Source organism: Geotrypetes seraphini, chromosome 7 (assembly GCF_902459505.1).
Source record: "Geotrypetes seraphini chromosome 7, aGeoSer1.1, whole genome shotgun sequence".
Taxonomy (NCBI): Eukaryota; Metazoa; Chordata; class Amphibia; order Gymnophiona; family Dermophiidae; genus Geotrypetes; species Geotrypetes seraphini.
The window spans coordinates 32,387,225-32,403,613 of NC_047090.1; the positions used below are offsets into that span (position 1 = coordinate 32,387,225).

Below are 16,389 nucleotides of genomic sequence, written 5' to 3' on the forward strand. Positions count from 1 at the left end.
TACTTGCTTGTTTTTATGTGTGTGCGCTGAAGGAAAGTGGAGAGAGAGTGGGCTGAGGATGCTGAAGGGAAATGGGGACGAGAGAGTGGGGAGAAGATGCTGATTTATAAATTGACAATTGTACAGAATATTGTTTCTTTTTTATATTCATCCATAGCTGCATGTTAATGATGTGCTCATATGCACTTATTTATCATCATAACATATACATCATCATTAACATGCAGCTGTGGATGTGTAAGGACAGGCTGAGGAGAATGGATGGGAAGGAAGGAAGGTGCACTTATCAACATATCGTACATTTTTAACATGCATGATGCAGCTATAGGCAAGCTGAGGAGGATGGGATCATACAGATGTGTATGTTCAGATATGCGCTCAGATGTGTAGTTTTTTCTGATATATTTATTAAGCTTACAGTATTTATAAAAACACATTTAATACTTGTTACAAAAAATATTGTGCAATTGTGATCTACTTCTGGCCTACAAAGGTTAAAAGCAATCCTTAACTGAGATTTTACATTCAAAAGTGAATTATAGCTACTAGCACTATTATTTATTAGTTATTTATTATGCAGATGTTTGTTAGTTTGTTATTAGTTCAGTATTAGACATATGTTAGTTTAGAATAGATAGGTATAGATTAGTTTAGGTTAGGTTAGGGCCCTGCTGAAAGAGTCTACCTTGACGTGGTTGCAGGCTTACAAATCTTTTGGACAAAGAGTGCGGCGACAGAGAAAAGTATGTGTGTATTCGGCACATGGAAGAAGGGGGGGAGGGTCGGGGGGGGGGGGGAAGGGGTGCGTGGGGGGCCCAATAGGATTGCTCAGTAAGGGGCCCAGAAATTTCTGATGGCGGCCCTGCTGTTCTCCCAGTGATTTATTTTTCTTTAGAATGATTTTCTTCTCCTGGAAATAAAGGTAAGCAAAGTGAATGTAATACTGTTATAGAGACTTAATTTGACATATTTGTTTAGTTACTGTTTCTCAATAGCTTTTGGGAGCCATAATCACTTCTTTTCGTGAGATCAGTAGTTGTTTTCTTCCGAATCAGCTCTGGATTTCGCTGTTTTAATAGTGAGAAACTATGCTTCTAGTATTTATTTATTTAGAAAATGTTTATATGCCATTATTATGAAGAAGAGTCCGTTCAAAATGGTTTACAGATAATATCTATGTCCACAGGAGAAGGCTCTGTGAATGCTGAGCACCCCCAGTGAGCAAAACCCCTTCATTTGCATCAAAGGAGGAGTCGTTTTTATTGTTTGGCAGCCCTGATCATTTTGAAACGTTGGCGCCTATGCCTTTGCCCTATAACAAAGAGGGTATTTTTCTCGTCTGGAACTGGCAAAGGTGAGGCACCATTAATGCAAAGAGATAATGATTTACTGTCAACCCCCCCCCGCCCAAAACGTTTAGAGTGTTTATAAGCGCATGCCATAGCCTTCTTTTAATTAATAGTGCTTTAGGGACCTAGAAAGAACAATTGCAGCCCAACCACCTCCAAGCCCGACATGCAAAAAAAAATTAAATAAAAGAAAACATTCTTTAAAGGATGAATGACGTCATGGAAACAACGACGTCAGAACCAATTAACGGGCGAGATGAAGTTTGTGGGTGGGGACAACCCTTCGAGACGCGCGCCGCCCAGGAGAAGAGGGAGCGCGCAGAGCGAGGTAAAAAAAAGGGGGAGACAAAAGTAAGACGGGGAGGGAGAAGTGGGTGGAGGGAAGGGGCTGTCTACTGAGCGGGGTCGTCACGCCTACCTGGGCTGCTGTTGGCCGGAGGCTGAGGACCGCGCGACCTCCCACGCCCACCGCCACCCTCGGCCCCGCCCTCCCTGTCACGTGACGGCCGCGGCGTGTTGGCCAAGCTGGGGTTGCGGCGGCGAAGCACAGCGCGAAAGGGGGGAAAAAAAGAGAGAAGGGGAAGGGAGGGGAAAGCGCGAGTCCAGGGTGAGTAAGCCGAGGGAAGGAGGGTCCCTCCTCCCCTCTAGTTCCGTGGCTTATTAAAACAAAAAAACAACAACACAAAAACGTATTTTTTTTTTCCTTCTGTACCCCACCTCGTGCCCACCCACCTTTTTTTTTTTTTTTTTTTTCCTTGCGCCGCCCCCCCTCCTTTCCGGGCTCAGTGGAAGCGGCCCTTCCTCGTCCTACCCCCAGGGGTTTCTCAGTGCCGGTCAGCCCACCGCTGTGGCGGCAGAGGGGGAGCCGGGGCAGCAGCCTCTGGCGGCTGAGATGGTAGTTCCGGGCCGCTGGGGAGCGGTGGTTGCAGCTGCCTGAGGGGAGGGCAGCGGGAGCAGCTGCGGTTCGGCTTCTGGGACTCGCAACCCCCCCTCCCTCCTCCTCCTCCTTCCCTCAGTTCTCCTTTCCAGTCAGCTCCGGCGAGTGCCACCGTCTCTCCTGCTGCCCACCTTCTTCGTCGCTCCGGGGAACATTTCACAGCAGCTTTTTGTGTGGCTTGAGAAGAAACAACAACAACAACAAAAAACCCCAAAGGCGAGAGGAGGGGGGGAACACCCTCTCCCCCCCTCAAAGTTGTCTGCAGGGTCGGGAGGCGAAGGAAGGAGTCGCTGCTGTACTGACAGGCTGGTTGGAGGTGAGCGGTGAGACGGGGTTGGGGGAGGGGGGAGCCCTGTCTGGCTGCTGCTTATTTATTTATTTAAGTATTTATATACCACTTATAATCTAAGTGGTTTACATTCAGGTATTCAAGATACCTGTTCCCACTGTATCATAACCCCCCCCCAAACCCTGAAATGTCCTGTCTAAATTAGATTGTAAGCTCTTCAGAGCAGGGACTTGTCTATTGTATGTTAAAATGTACAGCGCTGCGTACGCCTTTCAGCCTATAGAAATAATAAATAGTAGCAGTAAGTGCTTTCCCTATCTTTCCCAGTAGGCTTACACTAATGTACCTGGGGCAATGGGGGATTAAGTGACTTGCCTAGGGAGCAGCGTGGGATTTGAACCCACAACCTCAGGGTGCTGAGGCTGTAGCTCTAACCACTGCTCCCTGCTTTTGTCGTGGTTTTTTTTATTGCTTACATTCTACATCTCCACCTATCCACCCCATGTTGGTCTTGGGGGGGGGGGGGGGAGCAACCTGCCCTGCTGGCTCTCCAGTCCAGCTGGCTACTGTAGCAGTTCTTGCGCTCTCTTACGTGCTGGGAATGACAGGTGTGTGTGTGTGTGTAACGATGTCATCTGCTCCTCTCCCCCACCCCCTTTTCTGAATTTTTTTTTTTAAAGTAATTTGCACAGCCGGATGCCTTCACAAGTGGTGCTAGGCCATGGAACGTGCAGCCTGGGGAAGGATCGTGACCTGGTAACAAAACGGAATTATTATATATGTTAAAAAAAAAAAAAAAAGTGATGGAAATATGACCGACAGCAAACGTTCAGGCTGATAATGTATTTGCATTGCAAAAAAAAAAAGTTCATTTACTCTGTAGACGACCTTAGACCGAAATTTGTTGATCTTTTATTTATTTATTTTTTTTTTTTTTTTGGGGGGGGGGGGGGTCGAGGTTGGTTGGATTTACAGGCTGTTCAGAAATTGTACGTGCAATTTGACCTTGAGTACGGTTTGCTCTGATATTTTTGCACACACCCCCCATCTCCCGGTTGACTTGGGTCTTATTGTTATTCGTATGGTAATTCCCGGATTACGGGGTTTCCTAAAATAGAAAATGTTGATATTAGTTTTTCTCTTATCTCGTTTTATGGGGAAATCTGTGCACCCTGGAAGGAGCTACGATATAATGACCGCATAATAATCGTGAAATGCATGCACATGGCTGCTAGAGCTAGTTATTGGGGTTTTTTTTTGTGTGTGTGTTGGATTAAGGAGTTTGGATTAGACTCCCCTGGGCTAGAAAGCTCTGAGAATAGATTCCGGATTTGTGGTCTCTTGGCTGCTTGCAATCTTGTGGTTTCGCTGTAATTTAAGGCTGTGACAGGCAGGGGATTCTCTCACTTCTCAGTAAATTAAGCCTCGGTGGTTGGCTTGGGGGGGGGGGGGGGGGGAGATGCTGTGGTGTTCTGTCTCTCTTTTTAATGCGGCGCTGATTTCCCGCAGAGCTATTCCATCGATTTGACGAAGGCTTTACCCACATTCACACACAGCTCCCAGCTTGAGCCGCTTACGCACGTATGTGCTTTCCAGCCGCAATCTTTTGCGCTGCTCTATCGTTCGGAAGGGCGATTAACGCGTACTTTTTTTTTTTTTTTTTTTTTTAGCACAAAGGACGCAAACTACGCCCTGCAGGATTGATTCGTTTTGAACGTACTCTTTTTGCTTTTTAACGCTTCCGACCCCGAGACAGGCGAGCCTTTGGCCAACCCATGGGAACTACTTATGTTGCTGCTTTGTATGACAACCCATGTCGATCAAAATTAATCATCTTTGGATGTCAACGACGTGAGTCCGTGGAGGCCTTTGCGCTTGAATGATACTTTCCGGTTCAATGGTTTCCCAAGAAGCAATTGTCCTTCCAAAACATTTGGTAGATAGTTTCATTTACCCTGAAGAATTATCTGTTTACTTTGCTTTTCAATCATCAAATCACGTTTTCTTGGTGATGCATAAGTTTGTGGAGGGCAAAAAGGGGGTTAGTTTTGCCCTTTATAGCCTCAGATGTTAAGTTGTGAGCTGTGTACACTGTTGTGTGAAGAGCGGCCTTGCCTACTGTCCACCTCTCTTTATGTAACTGCAGCTAATACTGTATTTAAACTTTAATTGCATGTTGATTTTTCAGACTTGGAGCACAGGTGTGTCAATGTTTATTATAATATACAGTACCTAAGCGTGTTCTGTGCATGTTCATTTTACAATATAGCATAATGTTTGTGTTTAATTTTTAATGGTTTCTGAATACAATTATATATTTGGTCATTTATTGTGTAATAGTATTTAAAAATAATTGAGAGACATTATATTCCACTCCAGTAGACATGCAAATGATGTGTTAAATAAGGAGATTAATTTCTAGATGTCAAATGGAAGTGTGTAGCTCCCTTCACTTTCATTTAATGATGTACCTAAGTCATAGCTAACTCTCCCAAATGATTTTTTGGGAGGGGAAGGATGTGGATAAATACAAGATAAATTGGAAGTTTCTCCTTGGAGAAGTTAAAACAGCTAGCTAGCCTTATTGTCCAGACAGGAGGTGGTATGTACATATTGTGGGGGGTGGGGGGGGGGGTGGAGGAGAGAGACTCGCTACTTTCTTAACAAGGTTCTTTCTTCACTCACTTTCCATACTCCCTTTGCTAAGATTTTTCCATTTTAATTTGTAATGCGTCCATGCATAGGATTTTGCTCACCCTGAGATTTTCAAATGACTGCTTTCAGATGCTGTGTAGTATTATCCCTGCAAAACTATATTATTATTTTAATGTATGAAATTCTTCAACCCAAATCAGTTTTAAAATAGAATTTTTAATGGTTCTGCCCATCTTTTGGCAGTGATACCTAGGAATGTGCTTTTGTTTCAATTCACTTTTAATTAAAATGAAAGGAAAATTTAAATGGTTTGTTTTATTTTTTTTTTTCTGAAAAATTGGACCACCATCTTCAAATTCCATTTCTCCTAAACCCCCTTCTCCTTTATTTATTGTTCTCTTCACAGAGCAGGTGTGATTCCCCCTCTCCCCCCCCCCCCCCCCCCCCCGGTTGCGACTGCCATGTTAGTGGAGCAGAAGCAAATGGTGTTAGCAGAACGAGGCCAGCAGTAGTATCATTTATTTTTACCATTTTGTGTGGTAGAAATTAAGTGGTGCCAGCCTTAGTTTGCTGGCACAATCTGCTATTTCTGTGCTGTTGAGACAGGGGTAACTAGGGTTCACTCCTGTCCTCCAGGAATCATAAATAAAGTAAGAAGGTCTAGAAGAATGGGGCGGGAGGGATGGTCAGAGACCTGACAGGTGCCTTAATATATATTTTATTCCTTTTTTGTTTGTTTTTAAATAAAGAAAACAAGTCTGCTTCTTGAGGGAAGCTATTTAGAGGACTCTCAAAAGATATTTTGCACATACAAGGATTACAATATTCTCTAGACTAGGGGTAGGCAATTCCGGTCCTCAAGAGCCGGAGCCAGGTCAGGTTTTCAGGATATCCACAATGAATATGTATGAGATAGATTTGCATGCAATGCCTCCTTGAGATGCAAATCTATTTCATGCATATTTATTGTGGATATCCTGAAAACCTGACCTGGCTCTGGCTCTCAAGGACTGGAATTGCCTACCCCTGCTCTAGACCATACAGCTACTTGAGCTCTGTACCATTATCCTAATTGAGAAGTCAGTTCATATATTCTATGATATTACAATGCAAATATAATTTTGGAATCAAATATTCTGAGCTAATAGACATTTTAGCACAAAATACTCTTTACCCTGTCCCCTGCTTGCTTCCAATAAATATGGCGCCATACATCATATAACTCTTATCTTGTAATGTAAAATTTTTCAATAAAATATTTTAAGCCATCTGTATTTTCAGGCTTATTCTCATAATCTGCCTTTATGCTTCTTGATTCCTGCTCAGTTTTTCCTGTTTAAAAAAATAAAATTAAAAAAAATTTATTGGGGTGGTTGTTGTTGGTTTGTTTTTTTCTTTATTGCATATTTCTTCTTCTGTTCTTCTCTATTCTATTTTTTTAATCTCTTCCTTATTTGTATGTCCTGTTTCTTTTTCTGTTCTTCCCTCCTCTCACATTTCTCAGATTAAGAAAACAGTCATGACAATTTCTTTGTGTTGCAATACATGTAAAGTGCTTACGTGTATAATAGTAATGTACAAAGTATAGACATCATAATATCAAAGATGTTAATGTTCTGGATGTGCTCAGTATTCTCTTTAGTCGTGTTGCATTTCTAGCCTGGTGATAGGATACAATATACAGTACGTATATATTGATGCAGTAACTGCTTTTTCTCCTAGTTCTGTATTATGTAGAGTGCCCCTTTTTATGGGAAGTGTGTATCTCTTTTTATATTTTGCCCAGTATAGGAGGAAACATCCCCCCCCTTATATGAAACTGTAGTGCAGTTTTTAGCGTCAGCCGCGGCGGTAGCAGTTCCAACTGTGAACATTGGACACCACGGCCGGCACTATAAACCACGCTGTAGTGTTTGACTTGGAGGTTTGCAATAAAAAGAAATGTTTCTATATATAATTGCCTAAATTGTGGTCACTTACTGTATTTTGTAAGAGTCTGCATGTGTGATAGGTGAATTTAGTAAGCGGGGATCCGTAGCAGTCTAGTTTGTTGTCCTATTGGCACTTCCTGCTAAGAAGAATACTGGAGTTCCTAGGTTTAGAGAAATATTTCAGATACTTTTTTCATTGGCAGGGCTGGTTCTTGTTTTTGTCCTTGTTGTCACTTATGCTACCTAGGTTGTGTGTGGTTTGGTGTTTTGTTTGTTTTGCAGGGTTTGGCCAATTCAGAAGCTCAGATTAATGGAAGGAGTCTGTTTTGCTGTTACAGAAGTGTAATTAGAATTTGGCTAATTCTGTTTGAATGGTAAGGGAAGGGACTCAGTTGTGTTCTGTATCATTTGTTGCATTTTTGTTGGGGGGAGGGAGAGAGAGTTTATAAACATCAGGTAATCGGTATTAAAGGTGCAGGTATTCATGGAAAATCAGGGGCGGGAAATTGCACGGCGACACCAGGAAATACTTTTTCACCGAAAGAGTGGTTGATCGCTGGAATAGACTTCCACTTCAGGTGATCAAGGCAAGCAGCGTGCCTGATTTTAAGAAGAAATGAGATCGTCACGTGGGATCTCTGCACAGAGATAAATAGGGGAGGGTCATTGGGGTGGGCAGACTAGATGGGCCGCGGCCCTTATCTGCCGTCTTTTTCTATGTTTCTATGTATGTTTCTTCTCCCTTGAAAAGAGGAGACTGAGAGGGGACATGATTGAATTGTTCAAGATAATGAAGGAAATAGTAGATAAAGACAGGTAGATAAAGACAGGTTGTTCACCCTCTCCAAGGTATAGAGAAAGAGAGGGCACTCTCTAAAGTTAAAAGTGGATAGAGTCTGTATGAACGTAAGGAAGTTCTTCTTCACCCAGAGAGTGGTAGAAAACTGGAACGCTCTTCCGGAGGCTGTTACAGGGGAAAACACCCTCCAGGGATTCAAGACAAAGTTAGACAAGTTCCTGCTGAACCAGAACATACGCAGGTAAAGCTAGTCTCAGTTAGGGTGCTGGTCTTTGACCTAAGGGCCGCCACGTGAGCGGACCACTGGTCTGACCCAGCAGCGGCAATTCTTTTGTTCTTAAACACGTCTATAAATCCGCCAAAGTCAGCACTTGGATGACCTAAAAGACAGGTCATCCAAGTGCCGATAATCAAACCGACTTTCTGGATGTGTTCCAGGACTTGTTATGCCTCTGAAAGCCGCTGTGCGCTCAGAGCTGAAAGGGATGTATCTAGAGGAGTGGTTAGGGCAGTATGTGGGGCAGGATGGGGACTGACCTAGACTTAAGTCATCCACCAGGGATAATCAAATGTTTTACTAGACATCCTGGACGAAACTTAAACATGAGTTCAACAATGCAAAAACTGGTATGAGTGTCAAAAAGGTATCCAAAGTGACCAGACAACCACTGCAGAGACCAAGTAAAGACTCCCACATGCTCCCCCAGTGTTCACTGACCCCATCACCCCCTCCACAAAGATCAGAATAAAAAAGTACATACCTGTCTCCAGAACATCAGCATCTTGTATAGGAAAGCCTAGTAGAGCTGCACATAGGTGTCCTAAATAGCCTGAGGGGTGGGCTAGTGAACCATAGAGAAGAGGACCCAGGCCCATAAGCCACTCTAACCACTACATTTATGGTGGAACATGTGCCCCTACCAAACCCTACTCTACTGCCATATAGGTGCCACAAGGGCTATTGGGGTGGTAGACAGGTGGGATTTCTATGTTTCTAGGTGTTTTTTTTTTTTTTGTTTTTTTTTTTTTGGGGGGGGCTCACCATGACCGGCAAGGAAGTTGTGGTGAGATGTTTATGTACACCCTTTTTGTGAAGTTTACAGCAGTGCCTTGTAAGGTGCCCCAGTGCTCTGTCGCCATGTATGGGTGGCCAGTCCATTACAAGATTGGCCTCTCCCACATCCAAATGGTCTTTTCTGAGCGTTTGGGACTTGGACGAAATTTTGGTCGAAAATGTGGTATAAACATAGACATCCTGGCGGTCTGGACAAACAATAGTCTGGACGTTCAGATGAGACGATTTTTTGAAAAAAAAAAAAAAAAAAAAAAAAAAAATATATATATATATATATATATTCTAGACGTATTTTATGAGAATGGGCGTTTTCCCACTGCCGACTTTGGGTGTCTAGCGCCATATGCCCAAATCGGACTTAGAAGTATGTTTTGATTATGCTCCTCTTAAGTGATTTACATTCAAGTACTCAAGCATTTTTTCCGTATCTGTCCAAGTGGGCTCACACTCTTATCTGGGGCACCGGAGGATTAAGTAACTTGCTATTTTTCCAAAAATAGATGGTGAGTAGGATCAAAACGGAAACACTCCAACAATACAGTCTAATGCAGGGGTGGGCAACTCCGGTCCTCGAGGGCCGGAATCCAGTCAGCTTTCCAGGATTTCCCCCAATGAATATGCATTGAAAGCAGTGCATGCAAATAGATCTCATGCATGTTCATTGGGGAAATCCTGAAAACCCGACTGGCCCTTGAGGACCGGAGTTGCCCAGCCCTGATTCTAGTGCATAGAGTGTGGTTGTAAGGGAGGAAAAGGATCTCGGAACGAGCTTGGTAGTTGGTAAATGAACCGAAGCCAAGACTTACATGGCTTCACGTTTCATTCATCGATCCTTAATAACCTCCTTTCTCCTCTTTTTAAAATTAAATCTATTTTAAATTCTTTTTAAAACATCCTTAGAAAAATATTTCATTTTCTCCCCATTCAATTGCCTTAAAACATGGATTCAGCAAAAGAACTTTATCACTTATCTTAATGATGCAGGCAGCCACAGCCCAACGGGAACCGTTTCGCCAATTATAATGCTTTATCAAGAGTTTATAACAACTGCGTCGTGGCTAATGAAATATGCATCAGTTGTTATGAACCCTTGATAAAGCCATTATAATTGGCGAAACGGGTCCCGTCGGGCTGTGGCTGCCTGCATCATTAAGATAAGTGATAAAGTTCTTTTGCTGAATCCATGTTTTAAGGCTATTGAAAGGGGAGAAAATGAAATATTTTTTCTAAGGATGTTTTAAGAAGAATTTAAAACAATTTTTTTGTTATTTAAAAAATCTAATTTTAAAAAGGAGAGAGGAGGTTATTAATCGATGAATGAAACGTGGAACCATGTAGGTCTCTGATTAAGTAACTTGCCCAAGGTCACAAGGAGCAGCATGGGATTTGAACCCACAACCTCAGGGTGCTGAAGCTGTAGTTCTAACCACTGTGCCACACACTCCCCTAATTGAGCTTCCTCATAGGTTTTATACAGAATACTTAATTCATGCTGACGCTTTTCAATTTTTTTTTCTCTTTTAACAAGGTGTTTGTCCTTGCATTAAGCTTTTCTATCTGTTGAAATGAGAATGTGCTGGCTATGAAAGGCCAGTGCACAGGCAAACCACAAAGGCCCTATTGTACAAAGGCACACTAAGCGTTTTAGCGCGGATTTAGCACGCACTAAAACGACGCATGCGCTAACCGCTAACGCATCCATAGGATAACATGCATGCTTTAGCATTTAGTGTGCTAAAAAGCTTAGCACATCTTTGTAAAAGAGGGGGAAAGTCTTAACTGACTGACTGTGTATGGGCGTGTACACCCTAAACCAGTGTGCCTCCTGAGATTGGTTGCCTTTCAAGGTACGTATTCTTTTTAAGTTTGGCTGTCTTTACTTTAAAGCTTTTTTTGGTTTAACTCTGGGTTATCTAACCTCCCAATTTAATTTTTATAGATCATCTAAAAATACCTGTAATAATTTTAGGTTTATGCACCCTTCAGTTAAGGCCTGTCGTTACAAGAGATTTTTGAATAGGACACTTGCTTTTCAATTAGGGAAAATGAACTCTTGATTAAGCCCACTGATCTGTCAAATGGATTCTTGTGTCTTTAGAAAGTTTTTTAAAAACTTATTTATTTGATAAGTTTGTCAAATAATCATGCATTTTTATCTTATTATTATGTTTTACCAAATTTTATTTATATGACACTGACTGTACAGTTCTTCTTCTCTGTTAACCGCCCAGAACCTCACGGATGGGCAGTATACAAGAATAAACTACTTATTAATATTATTTCAGGTGTGCTGTGGCGTACTGGCTGACTGCCTACAGGACATGCCTTTCACGGCGAGAGGCACGTCCTTTAGGTAATCAGTCAGCACCAGCGTGCTGCCTTCTCTCTTCCCTGCTGGCAGTTTCAGGGCCTTTGCACAGATGTCGACGTGATGATATCACACATGCGTGTGATGTCATCAAGGTGACGTCCGAACACTTTTGGAATCCTCGAGCTCTGGCTGTGTTTTAAATGTGGGCATGGATATCATGTTAGTTTGTTCTGGGGCTGAGTATTTTTCTGATAGTGTGGGTGTTTGAGGGTGGCATTTGTATTTCATCCCTGTCATAGAATATAACTGATAGTGAATATAGGATTTAATTATAATATGTTCTAGCCATTTTAGCACCCCCTCCCTCTTTCTAGTATACAGTAGTTTTATGCTCACCTTTCCCTTCTTCGTGCACTTTCATACACCTTTTCCATCCATCCTCTGTCCCCTTCATTATCTCTTTATTACTACCTTCTTTCCTCTTTTCTCTTCTGCCGTTTTCACACTCATTTCCTTTCCTTTTCTCTTGACTTCTACTCCCTGTTCACTTATAAGAACACAGTGTTCTCCCCAGAAATTTTTTCCAGCCGGGTGGCATAAAAAAGTAGCTGGGTGGGGCGGGATGGGGAAATCTGATGGTGGGGAAAATGAAAAGGTCCTTTTACTAAGGCTTGCTAGCCATTTTAACACACGCTAAACGCTAACGTGTCTATTATAGTTTATGGATGCATTAGTGTTTAGTGTGCGCTAAAACAACTAGCACGCCTTAGTAAAAAGATCACTAAAGGTGCACTATTTTTATTAGTTAATTGTTATTAATTATTTTCCAATGCTCAATATGACTTTCTTTTTTAAGGTTTGACACTTAGGCAGTGTTCCAGTAGCATTTAAGCCACCCTTGAAAAAAAGTAATGCAGATCCTCTTATTCCGAATAACTACTGGCCAGTATCAAACCTTCCATTATTTATTTTCCTATTCAGACACGTACTAATACTTAAAAATAAAAGCAACAGGGTTGGGTTGGATTTATTGCATTTGATATACAACTTGAATATAGGTTTTAAGCAGTTTAACAATACTAAATATAGGCACTGAGCTACTCTCTACCCAGAACAGGCTCACAATCTAAGTAAACATACAAGAGAAGACATTACAGCGATACATAATAAAAGAAAGTACCCCATGGAAAGTAAAGAACATTGAAGGCAAAGGAAAAAAAAATTAGATCCAAGAAAATGAGTATTATAGTTATATTATAAGGAAAGATAGAATAGTTTAACAATCTAAATTTATAAATAAAAATAACAGGAAAACAAAAAGGATTAAAAATTAAACTAAAGTAAACTCTAGACCAGGGGTGACCAATAAGTCGAACTGTAGATCGGGAAGGCAACGTGAATCGATCAGAGCCCATCCCGGGCTCTGTGATAAACTCGTGTTGCTGTCCCAATCTACTGGGCCGATCAGCCTTCCTCTCCCCGACGTCCCCCACCGCCGCCCCAAGCTCTCCCTGCAGAAGCGTTGGACCAACCAGCATTCCTCTCTCCGATGTCAATTCTGACATCGGAGATGAAGTTCTGGGCCAGCTAATCGCTGCCTGGCTGGTCGGGAACTTTCTCTTCGCGTCAGAATTGACGTCGGGGAGGCGGAATGCTGGTCAGCGCGATGGTAGACTCAAATGAGGGAAGGAGGAAGAGATGTGAGACTCAGGAATGGGGTAATGGAAGGAGAGTCAGACTTGGGGATGGCAGAGCGGGTAGAAGGAAAACAGGAAGAGGTGGCAGAGGGGATAGAAGAGGGACAATGAGAGATGGATTTGTAGGAGCATAGAGGGAGAAATGGACATAGAGAAAGGCAGAGGGGGTCAGGGTCAGATGGTACAAGGGGTGAAAGGGAGGGAGAACTGGATGTGGAGGGGGTAAAATAGGGAGAGATGAATTTGATGTAGAGGGCAAAGGGGGTTAAGGGAAAAAGATTCAGGGGAGGGGAAGAAGGGGGAGGGAGAGATGGATGACTCAGGGAAAGCAGAGGAGGGAGAGGAAAGATAGACAAGGAAAGGCGGAAAGGATATGGATTGGGGCCAGAAGAGGAAGGGAGGAGATATGTCAAACTTGGGAGGAGGGAGTGGAAGGACAGAAATATGTTGGACTTGTGGGAGGAAGAAAGAAAGACAGAATGGAAGGAAATGAAGGCGGAGTAAGCGATAAGGAGAGGAGAGGCTAGAAATGGTGGATCAATGTGAGAGAATTGTCAAGATGAGTGATCAGAATAATGAGTAGAAATGTGGTAATGGGAAGCAGATAAAAGGGGATGAGAAATGTGAAAAAAGCTAGGGGATTAGAGAAGGAGATAGAAAGTTAATTAGATAAAAAGTGAAAAGGAATAAAGCAATGTTCCCTCTAAGCTATGTGGCCGCACACCTTTTGGTAGTTGCACAGCTAGCACACCAGTACTCTGCTGCTGCTTGTGGCTTTGTGAAGAAAGAAGTACAGTTGGAAAGGAGGAGAAGGCCTACTTGCACGTCTTAAGAGCTGGCCAGAACACAGGAACACACCCTTGAGAGGTGGGCACGAACTTGGAACACAGAAGGGAGGGAGAGAGACGCATTGGGACATGGGAGGGAGGTGGAGGGGTGCATTGAGACACAGAAGGAAGGGAGCATGAACTTGGGACAAAGGAAGGAAGGAGGGTGGGAGCATGAACTTGGGATACAGAATGGAGAGAGGGACATGTTGGGACACAGAAGGAAGAGAGGGGTCACAAACTTAAGACAAAGTCTATAAGGAAGGAGGGAGGGGCACAAACTTGGGATACATAAGGAAGGAGGGAAGGGGCATGAATTTGGGACAAAGGAAGGAGGGTGGGAGCATGAACTTGGGACACAGAATGGAAGGATAGAAGGAAAGAGATGCTGAGGTGGAGGAGGGACTAGAAAGGGAAAATTGTTGAGCATGGATGTGAGGGAAAGAGATGGTGTACATGGGGAAAGGAAGAAAGAGGAGAATGTTGGGCATAGGAAGAGAATTGTTGGACATGTTGGTGGGAGAGAAGCAAGGTAGAGAGAGATGAGAGGGAGAAATGTTGGATGTGGTGGTGGAGAGGGAACAGTGGGACAGATGCAAGAGGGAAGAATGTTGGACCTGGTGGTAGAGGGAATGGAGGAAGAGATGTCGCATGGTTCTGGAGAGGGATAATAGAAGGAGAAATGTTGGGCATGGGGCTGGTGGGCAGGGGCAAAAGATGCTGCACACAGTCCGGGGGGGATGAGAGAGGGAGAAATGTTGGATGTGGCAGTAGAAGGAGTTGGAGCGATATACCCTGGATCCCTCTATCTTTCTTTCCTCACTCCCTTGCAGCAAGGGAAGGAATGAGAGAGAGATGGTGGACGTTGCACATGGGGGTGGAGGAGAGAGGAAAAAATGCTGTGCAAGGTGGGGAGGGGTAAAATAGTGTGCTTTGTGTAGTTTAATTTTGTGGTTACCATTATGTATTATTAATAAGATTATATTGTGTGTATGTGAAAAATGAATGGAAGAAATGGCATTTACAATTAGTACTATTATTAGTATGGCACCTGGGTCTGGGGTGGAGCCTAGGCAGTGTTTTTGGGTCCCCCAAACAAAAAAGCATTCCACCGACTATGGATGTTGGACCTAGTGTGGGAGGAGAGATGGTAGACCTGCTGGGAGGAAGGGGGGACGAATGACCACATCTCAGAAATTTTGGCATAATTTTGCATTTTCAATTTAAAAAATCCTTATCTCCAAATGCAAACCGAGCTATTTTCTACACATAGCTATTTAAGTTTTTGCATACAGGCCCCTTATATTAGCTTTTTCACTCCTTTTTATTCATATGACACACATTCACCATTTTTTAAGTTTTCTCTCTCTCTCTTTTTTTTTTTTTTTGCACTCAGTATCTTGAACATCCCTGTTTACTGAGTAGACATACAAATTTTGGTTAGAAATGATTCACAATTACTATCCTACCAAGAGCTAAACAAACTTTAAATAACTTTACAGTAACTTCAAATCCTGGGGGGGAAAAATACCACAGTACTACTGTACCTGCACAGTTTGTTTTTTTTTCCAGTGACAAATTGCTAAATATAAAATATCAAAACATATCCACAAATGAATTTTGGCCTTTTGTCAATTAATAATCAGTCATATCAATCATGGAGTTATATGTCACTTACACCCCTATAACATATAAGTCCAGACCAGTCCACCTGACTTTTACTACAGGCAACCCCCTCGCACAATGACGTCACGTACTCGAGCTCCCGGAAAGATTCCTTGTTCGCTACAATGTAGGTGTGGCCTGGCAGGATGTCATCCATGGTGCTCACGGGGTGGCCCTTGCGCAGCACATGCCTAGTCAACTCTGACAGGAGGGCGTCAAAAGTTGGCACATGCTTGCCATTGATCACCAATTTTCTCTCAACAAAGAAAGGGTTCCCATTATGGTAGAAGATCACCGATCTGGCCGGGATTAACTGCGTCGGGTAGCCATTGTATATTTCATCCTGTGATAACCTGGACATGATGATGATTCGGAGAGGGGGAATCGGCGATGAACTGGTATCAAGCAGGTGGTGACCATGCTTTAAGCAGCAAGGTTGCGAAGGACAGCGTGGAAAAGAGTGCGAGGTCCGATTTGTTCAGTGTCCTGTCCTGCACCATAGGCATCCTGCGCTGCGGTGAAGTTTCCAAACGAGCGAAGGGGAGGCTTCCCTTGTGCTGTGACTTTTTTGCCTCATTAGGCATAGGTCAGCGATGGAGGGAACCTTACAACTTGCTTTGGGCCTTCCTCGTTGCCGGGTCCTGCCTTTGCAGAAACAGAAAGTAGGCAGGACCCGGCAGCGAGGAAGGCCCGAAGCAAGTTGTAAGCTTCTATCCGTCGTTGACCAGTCTCCTGCCTTAGCCCGTAGCGAACTCATGCTTCAGGGCTCTAAGGTGTGCGTGCTGGCTTCCCTTCTCTTCCACCCCCCCTCCCCCTCGACGTAATTTACGGTTTTGGGGGGAAGAGAAGGGAAG

General features: G+C 43.2%; 1 protein-coding gene across 1 annotated transcript in view; it reads left to right on the forward strand.

The window, feature by feature from the left end:
• Window positions 1-1,861: 1,861 nt before the first annotated feature.
• ATP2B1 (ATPase plasma membrane Ca2+ transporting 1) overlaps window positions 1,862-16,389 on the forward strand; it is a 274,638-nt gene continuing 260,110 nt past the window's right edge. The window contains 1 exon segment of the mRNA XM_033951664.1: window positions 1,862-2,602. The gene's annotated coding sequence lies outside the window, so the exon portion shown is untranslated.